Source organism: Pongo pygmaeus, chromosome 2, assembly GCF_028885625.2.
Source record: "Pongo pygmaeus isolate AG05252 chromosome 2, NHGRI_mPonPyg2-v2.0_pri, whole genome shotgun sequence".
Taxonomy (NCBI): Eukaryota; Metazoa; Chordata; class Mammalia; order Primates; family Hominidae; genus Pongo; species Pongo pygmaeus.
Window position 1 is genome coordinate 175,614,432 of NC_085930.1, and position 13,002 is coordinate 175,627,433.

Consider the following 13,002-nt stretch of genomic DNA (forward strand, 5'->3'; position numbering starts at 1 on the left):
ATGTTTTATAATTTTTTTCTCATGAGAATAGAAAGAGAGAATGAAAGAATCTGAGTGTATGTAAGGCAGATTTATGCTCTTTATATTTTTTCTATGATCAGTTTGGTTTGTCAGTGAAATCCGTTGTTAAATTTCTTATCCATTTCTGTACATTTCCTTATTTAATGACTTTTGTTTGTTTGTTTGTTTTGAGACAGAGTCTCCCTCTGTTGCCCAGGCTGGAGTGCAGCGGCATGATCTCAGCTCACTGCAAGCTCTGCCTCCTGGGTTCACACATTTCTCCTGCTTCAGCCTCCCAAGTAGCTGGGACTACAGGCACCCGCCACCGCGCCTGGCTAATTTGTTGTATTTTTAGTAGAGACGGGGTTTCACCGTGTTAGCCAGGATAGTCTCAATCTCCTGACCTCATGATCCACCTGCCTCAGCCTCCCAAAATGCTGGGATTACAGGTGTGAGCCACCGCACCCGGCTGTAATTACTCTTTTATGTTTTCTCTCTGTTAACTCTAGAAGATATATTATTTATTTGATTATTTCAACCACCATACAAAAACAAGAATAAACATTGTGCTCAGTGTCAGAATTCAGGTATTTGGTGAGCAAATGTTTAAGCTAAAACATGAAATATAATAGAATTTCCTACGTAAAATAAGATGAATAAGTAGCAAGTATTTAAGGTTCAGAAAAAAATGTGTAAATATCCCTAGATTGGATATAAGCCATTATATTAGGAGGGTGAAGTCAGAAGGGGAAGTGAAAATAGATGAGGCTGAAGGCATAGGCATGAATATAGGATCCTGAAAGTGTCTTTAATGGGGTGATACTTAATCCTAAATTCAATGTGAACCTCTTGGAGGAACTTGAGAATTAAGTGATCCACTACACATAGTATGATTACTTTAGATTCATCACATAACATTATTTCAAATGAGATAAATGTGAATTTAGTAAGATTGATAAGAATGATCTTATAGAAAGCTAGGTTAAATTATGATAATCTGGACAATGCATTGACACTTGGAATGAAGAGCAAGAAGATAATTTAGAGAATGGCAGGGAAGACAATAAGATTTGGTGACAAATTGAAAGTGTGAATAAGAGAGAGGAAGGTGTCATGTGTGGCATTCTGAGTTGGTAGCCGGGTATGGTGGCATCCTTCATTAGAATAGAGAACGCAGAATGGAAAGTAGGTTTAGGAATTTTTAATTTGAGACACTTGTGAAGATGTTTGGCATATGATGTGGTGAGCAGAGATGAAAACTGGTTATCATATCTGTGTCAGATACATAGATTTCTGAATACTAAATGCACGGTGATGCTAGCAAATATGGTACCAAAGAAGAATGAGTAAAAGGCAAGGTAATGATACTGAGTAAATCAGTTTTATGAGAAGAGAAGGCAATGAACAGGTGTTTTCTGAGGTGGCTAAAAAGGAACAGCCATAGAGGAAGAATTAAAATCAGCAGTCTGGGAGAACAAAAACCAAGAAAAATGCTTCAGAGATCAAATGTATTTACCCTAGAGAAAAAAAAAAAGTAAAACTCTGGCTGATTTGGTGACGTTAAGAAGTTGTCTTCACCAGTTCAAATCATATTATATAGGAGAAATCCAAATATATTTTGGTGCTATAAAAATGTATTTTTTTGTTTCATTTTGGTTATTGTTTTTGTTTTTTGCTGTATGTTGAAACAAAGCAAACTCCTGCCATTTATTTTCAAAGCTAATGTCTTTACAGCTTGAACTTTGCAACATCCGGCAACATTCTAGAAAATTAAATGAAGAAATAGTAAATAAAAATTTATAAATAACTTAATTTTTCCCTTTTCCTTTATGGGTTCAATATACATATTTTTTCCACGTATGGGCTCAGATAATGCACTTTCTTAGCTGAACATTACCACCTAAAGGACATTTTTCCTGGAATTCTCAAGATGGGATATGTTTGCGTACTCAACTCTCCCATACAACCTTTGCTTCAATCTCTTAAAATTATCTTTTTTTTTCTTTCTGCTAAATTTTCAGTTATAACGTATGGAGCTTCAATAAATGTGGAACTAAATTTGTATTTATATGCATTCTAAAACTGAGATCGGCTCTTCTTCTGCACAATAAGAAAAAAATGATTTTTGCTGAACAAGAGTTCTACTATGAACAAACGAGTGATATAAAACGAGAACTTTCTTCATCCTTCACATGCAGGATAATAGGGCAAGGAAGCCAGGCTATAGGCACTATCTAGAGATTCTCTTTTGTTCTTTGGGGTAGTATTAGGCTTCTATGGGGGATTGCTTCTCTTGGTACTTATAAAATTATTTCCTTAACGCAACTCTTGAATTTTCTCTTTTTGATTTCGGAGTACAGAATTCTTCTTGCGAATGTTTCCTTAGAGAAAGTTTCTGACAGCTCTAAGACTCATTTATTATCTCTTTCTCTCCTGTGTAAGAAATTTTCTCAGCAGTTGAAAGTTGTGAAATCTCCAAAATAAAGAAGGCTTCCCCTTTCTAAATTCCTGTCATCACTCTTTCTTCCCTGTAAACTGTTTATTCATTTATTCATTTATTTTTTTTCTAAAATTGCTCTATGAATCTTCAGTTTCAACAAGAAGAAAATAGAATTATCTCACTTCAGAATTTAGGTGATTACTAAGAGCTTTTATTAATGGAAATTGACTAATATAATAGAGCAATGTGTATTGCAAATTCTGCAACTTGTTTATTTGAGTTAAATTTAAAGACCATTTTTAGTCTGGACCAGATGTACCATGTTCATTATATTTTCAACTATTTTAGCATAGCGGGGGAAAATTACTTGATTAGACCCTCACTTGAAAGGTTTGTAATTATAAAATTGTATGCCATAATACTTATTTTATTATATTGGCTTCAAAATAATGAATATACAACAATTCACAGTTGTGAAAGATAAAATTTGTTTTTCATTAGAACTTTACTAATATTTACCCATGGAGACTTGAAATCAGGGACCCCACTGATAGGACTTAGAAAAATAGACTTCAAACCCCTTTCTATGTTTTATAAGATGATTATGGGTCCATTTTTTAAAAACTTCTCTGCTTTGAGATAATTTATAGTTTCACATGCAGTAAAAATAGTACACAGAGACCCCAAATCTGGTATACTCTTCTCCTAGTGCCCCAAAATGATAACATCTTAGGTAACCAGAGTATAGTACCACAATCAGGAAATTGACATTAAGCAAGTCCTAATAGACTTATTCAGACTTCACATTTTACATGAACTTCTGAGTGTGTTTATGGAATTTCTGTGTAATTTTATTACATGTATAGATTTATGAGATCCGTACCACAGTTAAGACAGAGAATTTTTCCATCAAAAGGATTTTGCTATGCTTTTGTAGCCACAGCCAATTATCTTCCCTCTCCAGTTTCCTAGCCCCAGGGTGAACCAGTTTCAAAACTGATTTGATTCTACATGTCCCTGCTTGCTTGCTTTGTCTCACATTTGTTCCTTTATTTCTTTCTTCCTTCTTTCCTTACTTCCTGTCTTTTCCTTTCTTTCTTTAATTTAAAGTGTCCTACTCATTTTGGTTCTAAACTGGGGAAAGCTATATTGTTTCCCCTGTTTGTACAGTTTTGGTCCTTTGTTCTAATCCACAACTGTCATGATGAATGCCTGGCATTTGCAATTTATATTTCATTTAATTAGATTGAAGTTATAGAGATGTAATTATTTATAAGTGCATATTTTATATTGGGAAGGAATGGGGGAGGTTGTGAAAATACATAATAAAATAATGAATTATGCTTTAAAACTTGCATGAAGAAACCTGCATTTTTTCTGTCAAACCCTAAAATGAGAGAAGGGAAAAAGAGAATTGCTGACTTGTAGTTTACAAACAATCCTAGGAATGTCAAGCAACAAATTAGACCACAATAAAATAAGTACTCATATACATTACTGATGGTAGTGCATACTACTTTAACCACTTTGGAGAATACTTTTGTAGTACGCACAATCAAGCATTAAAATTTGATTTATTTATTTTTAACTTTTATTTTTGGTTCAGGGAAACATGTGCAGTTTATTATATCAGTAAACTGTGTGTTGCAGGGGCTTAGTGTACAGATTATTTCATCACCTAGGTAGTAAGCATAGTACCTCATAGGCAGTTTTTCGACTCCCACCTTCCTCCCTCCTTCCACCCTCAATTAGCCCCAGTGTCTGCTGTTCCCTTTTTTGTGTCCATCTGTAATCAGTGTTTAGCTCCCACTTATAACTAAGAACCTGTGGTATTTGTTTTTCTGTTCCTGTGTTTATTCGCTTAGAATAATCGTCTCCAGCTCCATCCACATTGCTGCAAAGAACACAATATACTTCTTTTATGAAAGCATAGCATTCCATGGTGTATATGCATCATATTTTCTTTATCCAGTCTACCATACATGGGCATTTAGGTTGACTCAATGTCTTTGCTATTGTGGATAGTGCTGTGATCAACATACAGGTCCATGTGTCTTTATGGTAGGATGATTTATATTCATCTGGGTATATACTCTATACGGGAATTGCTGGGTTGAATGGTAATTCTGCTTTGAGTTATCTGAGAAGTTGCCAAACTGCTTTCCACAGTGACTGAACCAATTTACGTTCACCAGCAGTGTATGAGCATTCCCTTGTCCCTGCAACTTTACCAGCAACTGTTATTTTATGACTTTTTAATAAAAGACATTCTGAGTCATATGAGATGGTATCTCATTGTGGTTTTGATTTGATTTCTCTAATGATTAGTGATTTTGAATATTTTTCATTTGCTTGAAGGCCATGTGTATGTCTTCTTTGGAAAAAAGTGCATGTTCATATCCTTTGCCCACTTTTTAATGGGATAGTTTCTTTTCTGCTTATAAATTTGTTTAAGTTCCTCATAGTTTCTGGATATTAAACCTTTGTCATGCATAGTTTGAAAATATTTTCTTTAATTCTGTAGTTGTCTGTTTACTCTGGGGATAGCTTCTTTTACTGAATGGAAGCTCTATAGTTTAATTGGGTTGTCAATTTTTGTTTTTGTTGCAATTGCTTTTGGAGTCTTTGTCATGAAATTTTTGCCAGCTTCTATGACAGGTATAGTATTTTCTAGGTTATCATCTAGGGTTTTTATAGTTTGAAGTCATACATCTAAGTCTTTATCTTGAGTTTTTTTTTGTATATGGTGTAAAGAAGGGGTCCAGTTTCAATCTTCTGCATATGGCTATACAGTTATACCAGCACCATTTATTGAATAGGGAGTCATTTCCTCTTTGCTTGTTTTTGTTGACTTTGTCAAAGATCAGATATTTGTACGTGTGCAGTTTCACTCGCGTCTGTATGAAGAGACCACCAAACAGGCTTTGTGTGAGAAACAAGGCTGTTTATTTCACCTGGGTGCAGAGCTGAGTCTGAAAAGAGAGTCAGCAAAGGGAGATAGGGGTGAGACCGTTTTATAGGATTTGGGTAGGTAAAGGAAAAAGGGGGTTGTTCTCTGGCAGGCAGGAGTAGGGGTCACAAGGTGCTCAGTAGGGGAGCTTTTGAGCCAGGATGAGCCAGGAGAAGGAATTTCATAAGATAATGCCATCAGTTAAGGCAGGAACAGGCCATTTTCATTTCTTTTGTGGTGGAATGTCATCAGTTAAGGCAGGAACTGGCCATCTGGATGTGTACATGTAGGTCACAGGGGATATAATGGCTTAGCTTGGGCTCAGAGGCCTGACATTCCTGTCTTTTTATATTAATAAGAAAATAAAACAAAATAGCGGTAAAGTGTTGGGGTGGCAAAAATTTTGGGGGGTGGTATGGAGAGATAATGGGTGATGTTTCTCAGGGCTGCTTCGAGTGGGATTAGGGGCAGCGTGGGAACCTAGAGTGGGAGAGATTAAGCTGAAGGAAGATACTGTGGTAAGAGGTGATACTGTGGGACTGTTAGAAAAAAATTTGTCAGTTAGAATTATTGGTGATGGCCTGGATACGGTTTTGTATGAATTGAAAAACTAAACGGAATAAGAGAAGGAGAAAAACAGGTATTAAAGGACTAAGAATTGGGAGGACCTAGGACATGTAATTAGAGAGTGCCTAAGGAGATTCAGCATAGTCCTGCCAGCAAATATTATTTATTTACTTCAAGAGTTAAGAGTGGCAGTTTGGGGATAGCACCAGGAGATATCAGCTGTGATGGCTTGGAGAAACAGTGTAAACCGGCAGTGTAAACAAGAGCAGGGCATGTATGAGTAGTTGAGAACAGTGAATAGGAGTAGGACTAGACAGAAGATAGTAGGGATGACAAGTTTTTTGGGGCACAGTCCAGGTTGGTCTGGTGTCTGGAATGAGACTGGGGCTTAATAAAAAGGAGTGTCCATACAGGAGCTCAAATGGGCTATACCCTGTAGCATTCCGAGGACAGGCCTGAATTCTGAGAAAAGAAAGAGGTAAAAGTATTGTCCAGTCCCTTTTAAGTTGGTGGCTGAGCTTGGTGAGGTGTGTTTTTAAAAGACCATTAGTCGTTCTACCTTTCCTGAAGACTGAGGACTGTAAGGAATATAAAGGTTTCACTGAACACCAAGAGCCTGAAAAACTGCTTGGCTGATTCGACTAATAAAGGCTGGTCTACTATCAGACTGTATAGAGGTGGGAAGGCCAATTGTGTCTGACAGAAGGGAAGAAATGACCTTGGTGGCCTTGTTGGACCCTGTGGGAAAGGCCTCTACCTATCCAGTGAAAGAGTCTGCCTAGACCAAGAGGTATTTTAGTTTCCTGACTTGGGACATGTTGAGTAAAGCTAATTTGCCAGTCCTGGGTGGGGGCAAATCCCTGAGCTTGATGTGTAGGGAAGGGAGGGGGCCTGAATAATCCCTGAGAAGTAGTAGAATAGCAGATGGAACACTGAGAAGTGATTTCCTTGAGGATAGATGGAAAGGAAATGAGAGGTTCTAAGAGGCAGGGTAGTGGCTTGTACTACAGCATAGCCTGCCTTTGCTGGTGTGTGGTGATTAGGCCTGGTGGAACTGCCATCAATAAACTAAATGTGATCAGGGTGAGAGACAGGGAAGAAGGAAATGTGAGGAAATGGGGTGAACGTCAGGTGGATCAGAGAGATGCAGTCATGAGGGTCAGGTGTGGTATCAGGAATAATATGGGAGGCCGGATTGAAGTCCAGGCCAGGAACAATGGTAATTGTGGGACACTCAACAAAGAGTGAGTACAGCTGAAGGAACCGGGGAGCAGAAAGTATATGCGTCAGGTGTGAGGAAGAAAATAGATTTTGGCAATTATGAGAGCTGTAGAGAGTGAGTTGAGCATAGTTTGTGATTTTAAGGGCCTCTAAAAGTATTAGGGTGGCAGCAGCCACTGCACAGAGACATGATGGCCAGCCTAAAACAGTAAGGTCAAGTTGTTTGGACAAAAAGGCTACAGGACGCGATCCCGGTCCTTGTGTAAGAATTCTGACTGCACAGCCCTGCACTTTGGCTGTGTGTAATGAAAAGGGTTGGGTTGAGTCAGGGACAGCTAGGATGGGGGCAATCTCTAAAGCTGTCTTCAAGGAACAGAAAGAGGAGTGGGGAAAGGATTTAGGATCTATGGGGTCAGCTAGGTTTCCTTTTGTGAGTTTATATAATGGTTTTGTTAGGATGGCAAAACCAGGTATCCAAAGGCGAAAGTATCCAACCATGCCCAGGAAGGAAAGGAGTTGTCGTTTTGTAGAAGGGATTGGGGTTTGGGAGATTAGCTGGACACGATCAGCTGGGAGAGCACATGTGTTTTTATGAGAATTATGCCAAGATAGGTAACAGATGAGGAAGAAATTTGGGCTTGACTGAAGTAATGGGGGCTGTCTGTGAAGCTTTGTGGCAGTAAAGCCTAGGTAATTTGCTGAGCTTGATGGGTGTCAGGGTCAGTCCAGGTGAAAGCAAAGAGAGGCTGGCATGAAGGGTGCAAAGGAATAGTAAACAAAGCATGTTTGGGATCTAGAACAGAATAATGGATTGTGGAGGGAGGTATTGAGGATAGGAGAGTATATGGGTTTGGCACCATGGGGTGGATAGGGAAAACAATTTGGTTGATAAGGCATAGATCCTGAACTAGCTTGTAAGGGTTGCCTGGTTTTAGGACAGGTAAAATGGGGGAATTGTAAGGAGAGTTTATAGGCTTTAAAAGGCCATGCTGTAGCAGGTGAGTGATAGCAGGCTTTAATCCTTTCAAAGCATGCTGTGGGATGGGATATTGGCGTTGAACGGGGTAAGGGTGATTAGGTTTTAATGAGATGGTAAGGGGTGCATGATCAGTCACCAAGGAGGGAGTAGAGGTATCTTATACTTGTGGGTTAAGGTGGAGGATACAAGAGGAGGACACAAAGGAGGCTTTGGATTGGGAAGAAGGGCAGCAATGAGATGTAGCTGTAGTCCATGAATAGTCAGGGAAGCAGATAATTTAGTTAAAGTGTCTCAGCCTAATAAGGGAACTGGGCAGGTGAGGATAACTAAAAAGGAGTGCTTAAAAGAGTATTGTCTAAGTTGGCACCAGAGTTGGGGAGTTTTAAGAGGTTTAGAAGCCTCGCCGTCAATACCCACAACAGTTATGGAGGCAAGGGAAACAGGCCCTTGAAAAGAAGGTAATGTGGAGTGGGTAGCCTCCGTATTGATTAAGAAGGGGACGGACTTACCCTCTACTGTGAGAGTTACCTAAAGCTCGGCATCTGTGATGGTCTACGGGGCTTCCGAGGCAATCGGGCAGCGTCAGTCTTCAGCTGCTAAGCCGAGAGGATCTGGGAAGGAGTCAGTCAGAGAGCCTTGGGCCAGAGTTCCAGGGGCTCTGGGAGTGGCTGCCAGGTGAGTTGAACAGTCTGATTTTCAGTGGGGTCCCACACAGATGGGGCATGGCTTAGGAGGAATCCCAGGCTGTGGGCATTCCTTGGCCTGGTGGCCAGATTTCTGGCACTTGCAGCAAGCTCCTGGGGGAGACAGTTCTGGAGGAACACCTGGCCACTGTGGTTTAGGCGTTTGGAAGTTCTTGTGTGCTGGAGATGTGGCTAGGGTTTGTCTCACAGTGGAGGCAAGGAATTGCAACTCAGAAATATGTTGTTACTTGGCTGCCTCTACTTTATTATTGTACACCTTGAAGGTGAGGTTAATTAAGTCCTATTGTGGGGTTTGAGGGCCGGAATTTAATTTTTGGAGTTTTATTTAATGTCGGGAGCAGGTTGGGTAATAAAATGTATATTGAGAATAAGACAGCCTTTTGACCTTTTAGGGTCTAGGGCTGTAAAGTGTCTTAGGGTTGCTGCCAAACAAGTCATGAACTGGGCTGGATTTTTATATTGGATGAAAAAGAGCCTAAATACTATCTGAGTTGGGATAAAGAAAAAAGAGCATTAACCTTGACTATGCCTTTAGCTCCAGCCACCTTTTTAAGAGTAAATTGCTGGGCAGGTGGGCGAGGGCTAGTCACTGAAGGAAACTATAAGCTGGACCAGGTGTGAGGAGGGGAGGTGATAAAAGGATTATAGGGTGGAGGAGCGGAGGCTGAGGAAGAATTGGGATCTAGCTCGGCCTGGCGAGGAACAGCCTGGGGAGGAGGGGAGAGGTCAGATGGGTCTGTAGAAAAGGAAGATTAGAAAGACTCAGCAATGCTTGGGGTTGGGGTGGAGGGGACAGGTGGGAGGGAAAGAAGGAAGATTTGGGATGAGCTGCATTGGGAACAGAGACTAGGGAGGGACTGATGTGTAAAAGAATGCCTGGATGTCAGGCACCTCAGACCATTTGCCCATTTATCGACAATAATTATTCAGATCTTGTAGGATGGAAAAATTGAAAGTGCCATTTTCCAGCTATTTAGAACTACTGTCGAGTTTGTATTGGGGTCAAGCAGCATTGCAGAAGAAAATAAGATGCTTAGATTTTAGGTCAGGTGAGAGTTGAAGAGGTTTTAAGTTCTTAAGAACACAGGCTAAGGGAGAAGAAGTAGGAATAGAAGGTGGAAGGTGGATGCTTGACCATAGTGAAGGAGGCAAGCCCAGAGAAAAGAGAGTAGAGACACGGAGAAGGGGTGGGGGGGTTCTTGCTCTCCAGAAAAGCAGAGAAGGGATTGGGGCATGGAAATATGGGGTTGGGGCACAGAGATAAGGGGTCAGGGCATGGAAATAAGGGATCAGGGCTCAGAGATAAGAGGTTGGGATTCCTGCCCCTCCCCCAGAAAAGCAGGACCTGCCGCTAAGGGTGAAGGAGAAGGGGTTGAGGGCTTCTTGCCCCTCCCCAGAAAAATGGGACTTGCCGCTAAGGGTGAAGGACCAAAGCCAGTGTCCCTGCATGGTCTGACACCTCTGAACCTGGGTGAATAATCAGAGGCATCCCTGCAATGATTAAACACCAAGAGAAGGCTGCCTTCCCTAGTCCGTGACTGGCACCGGAGTTTTGGGTCCACGGATAAAACGTGTTTCCTTTGTCTCTACCAGAAAATGAAAGGAATTGAAATTAAGAGAAGGGAGAGATTGAAGTGTGGCACCAAGATTGAAAGGAGAAAGAGGTTGAGGGATAGTGAGAGAGGTTGGAGAAGAGAGTAAAAAGAGGCCGCTTACCAGATTTAAAATTGGTGAGATGTTCCTAAGGCTGGTTGGTCTGAGGACCAGAGGTTGTAGGTGGATCTTTCTCATGGAGCAAAGAGCAGGAGGACAGGGGATTGATCTCCCAAGGGAGGTCCCCTGATCTGAGTCACGGCACCAAATTTCACTTGTGTCCATGTGAAGAGACCACCAAACAGGCTTTGCGTGAGCAACAAGGCTGTTTATTTCACCTGGGTGTAGGGAGGCTGAGTCCAAAAAGAGAGTCAGCGAAGGGAGATAGGGGTGGGGCTGTTTTATAGGATTTGGGTAGGTAAAGGAAAAAGGGGGTTGTTCTCTGGCAGGCAGGAGTGGGGGTCACAAGGTGCTCAGTAGGGGAGCTTTTGAGCCAGGATGAGCCAGGAGAAGGAATTTCATAAGATAATGCCATCAGTTAAGGCAGGAACAGACCATTTTCATTTCTTTTGTGGTGGAATGTCATCAGTTAAGGCAGGAACTGGCCATCTGGATGTGTACATGCAGGTCACAGGGGATATGATGGCTTAGCTTGGGCTCAGAGGCCTGACATGCTGCATTATTATTTCTGAGCTCTCTACTCCATTCCCTTGGTCTATGTGTCTGTGTTTGCACCAGTACCATGCTGTTTTGGTCACTGTAGCTTTGTAGTGTAGTTTGAAGTTGGGTAATGTGTCTTTTTCTTTTTGCTTAGGATTGTCATGGCTATTCATTCTTTTTTTTTAATTTTGGTTCCATATGAATTTTAAAATAGTTTTTCTTCTAGTTCTGTAAAAAATGTCATTGGTAGTTTGATAGGAATACTGAACTGAATATTCAATTCAGTTTGATTGAATCTGTAAATTGCTTTGGGCAGTATGGCCATTTTAACAATATTGATTCTTTCTATACATGAGCATGGAATGTTTTTCCACTTGTTTGTGTTCTCTCTATTTCTCTAAGTAGTATTTTGTAATTAGAATTGTAGAGATCTTTCATCTCCACTGTTAGCTATATTCCTAGGGATTTTATTCTTTTTGTGGCTACTATGAATGGAATTGTGTTCTTGATTTGGCTCTCAGTTTGAATGTTGTTGCTGTAGGGGAGGGCTACTGATTTTTGTGTATTAATTTTGTATCCTGAAACTTTTCTGAAGTTGCTTATCAGATAAGGGAGCTTTGGGGCAGATACTGTGAGATTTTCTAGATATAGAACCATGTCATCTGCTGACAGGGATAGTTTGACTTCCTTTCTTCCTAATTGGATGTTTTTTTATTTTTTCTCTTGCCTGATTACTCTGGCTAAGGCTTCCAGTGTTTTGTTGAATAGGAATTGTGAGTGAGTTACTTTAAGAATTGAGTTTAAAATTCTAGTTTGTCTAACTGCTAAGATTGAAATACTGCAGTGTTTAAGCATGAAATCTTAGGAGATAGAAAAGGCTATCCAAAATAGACTTTCATTTCTTCTTCTTAAAATGAGCTAAATTTTTAAATTTCAAACATTCGTAAGCAAACCAAACACTTCAAAGAGTGTCTGAAATGTTAAATTTGATGGAGATAATATCATTGCAAGGGAGGAAAAAAACTGAATACCTGCCTTCAAGGGCAACTCCTTACAATATTGTTTGCAGAAGAACTTGGTATTTTTGTTTTCAGTCAACCTTCTCTCTAACTTCATTGTGGAAATCAGAGAACATTATATATAATCATGTTTATCAACCAATGTACAACAGATTTATTTAATAAAAAGGAGCATATAAAACAAAGTTATTTCTAGTAAAATTCTTTCAGACTTTTTCTATTTTTTTGGCAGACAAACCATATGGCTCATATTGTAGAATAATTTGGTGAGTTGATCCCCATGCTCAAGCTTATGCTTCTTAAGAATTATGATGATGTTTTTGCTAACTTCTAAATATACATCGAAAGTATTTGAAAATTTTGAAAAATTATAATATTTAAATAAACAAGTTTCCCAAATGATTTTTTATCTCTTTTCTTCTATTACCTTTCTCCTTCTACTTCTTTCTGTTCTTCTGATAAACTAACAGTTTTAACTTTTAGATAAGTAACCTTTTTAGTAGTAACAGATTTTTTCAAATAATGCAACTGTGATTTTCTTATAACATTAGTGATGTAGTTGTAGCAAGGTCCTGCTGGTTAAATTCTACATATAGAATTCTATGATTCCTCAAATTTGTAGAGGAGAAAAAGTCACTGTCTATGCAAAATGAGCATCAAGGTAAGAGCCATTTGATTCATGACAAGTTGTCACTCAATAATAATAATATAGAGAATTAATGTCTATATATTTGTATCGATGTCTAATCCATACTCATACACATACTCCTTTTATCTATCTACTTACTCTGGAGGTAGACTATCTGTGTTTACATATCAAATTAGTAACTGTGTAGCTTTTCAAAACTTCGGTTTCTACACAATAATAA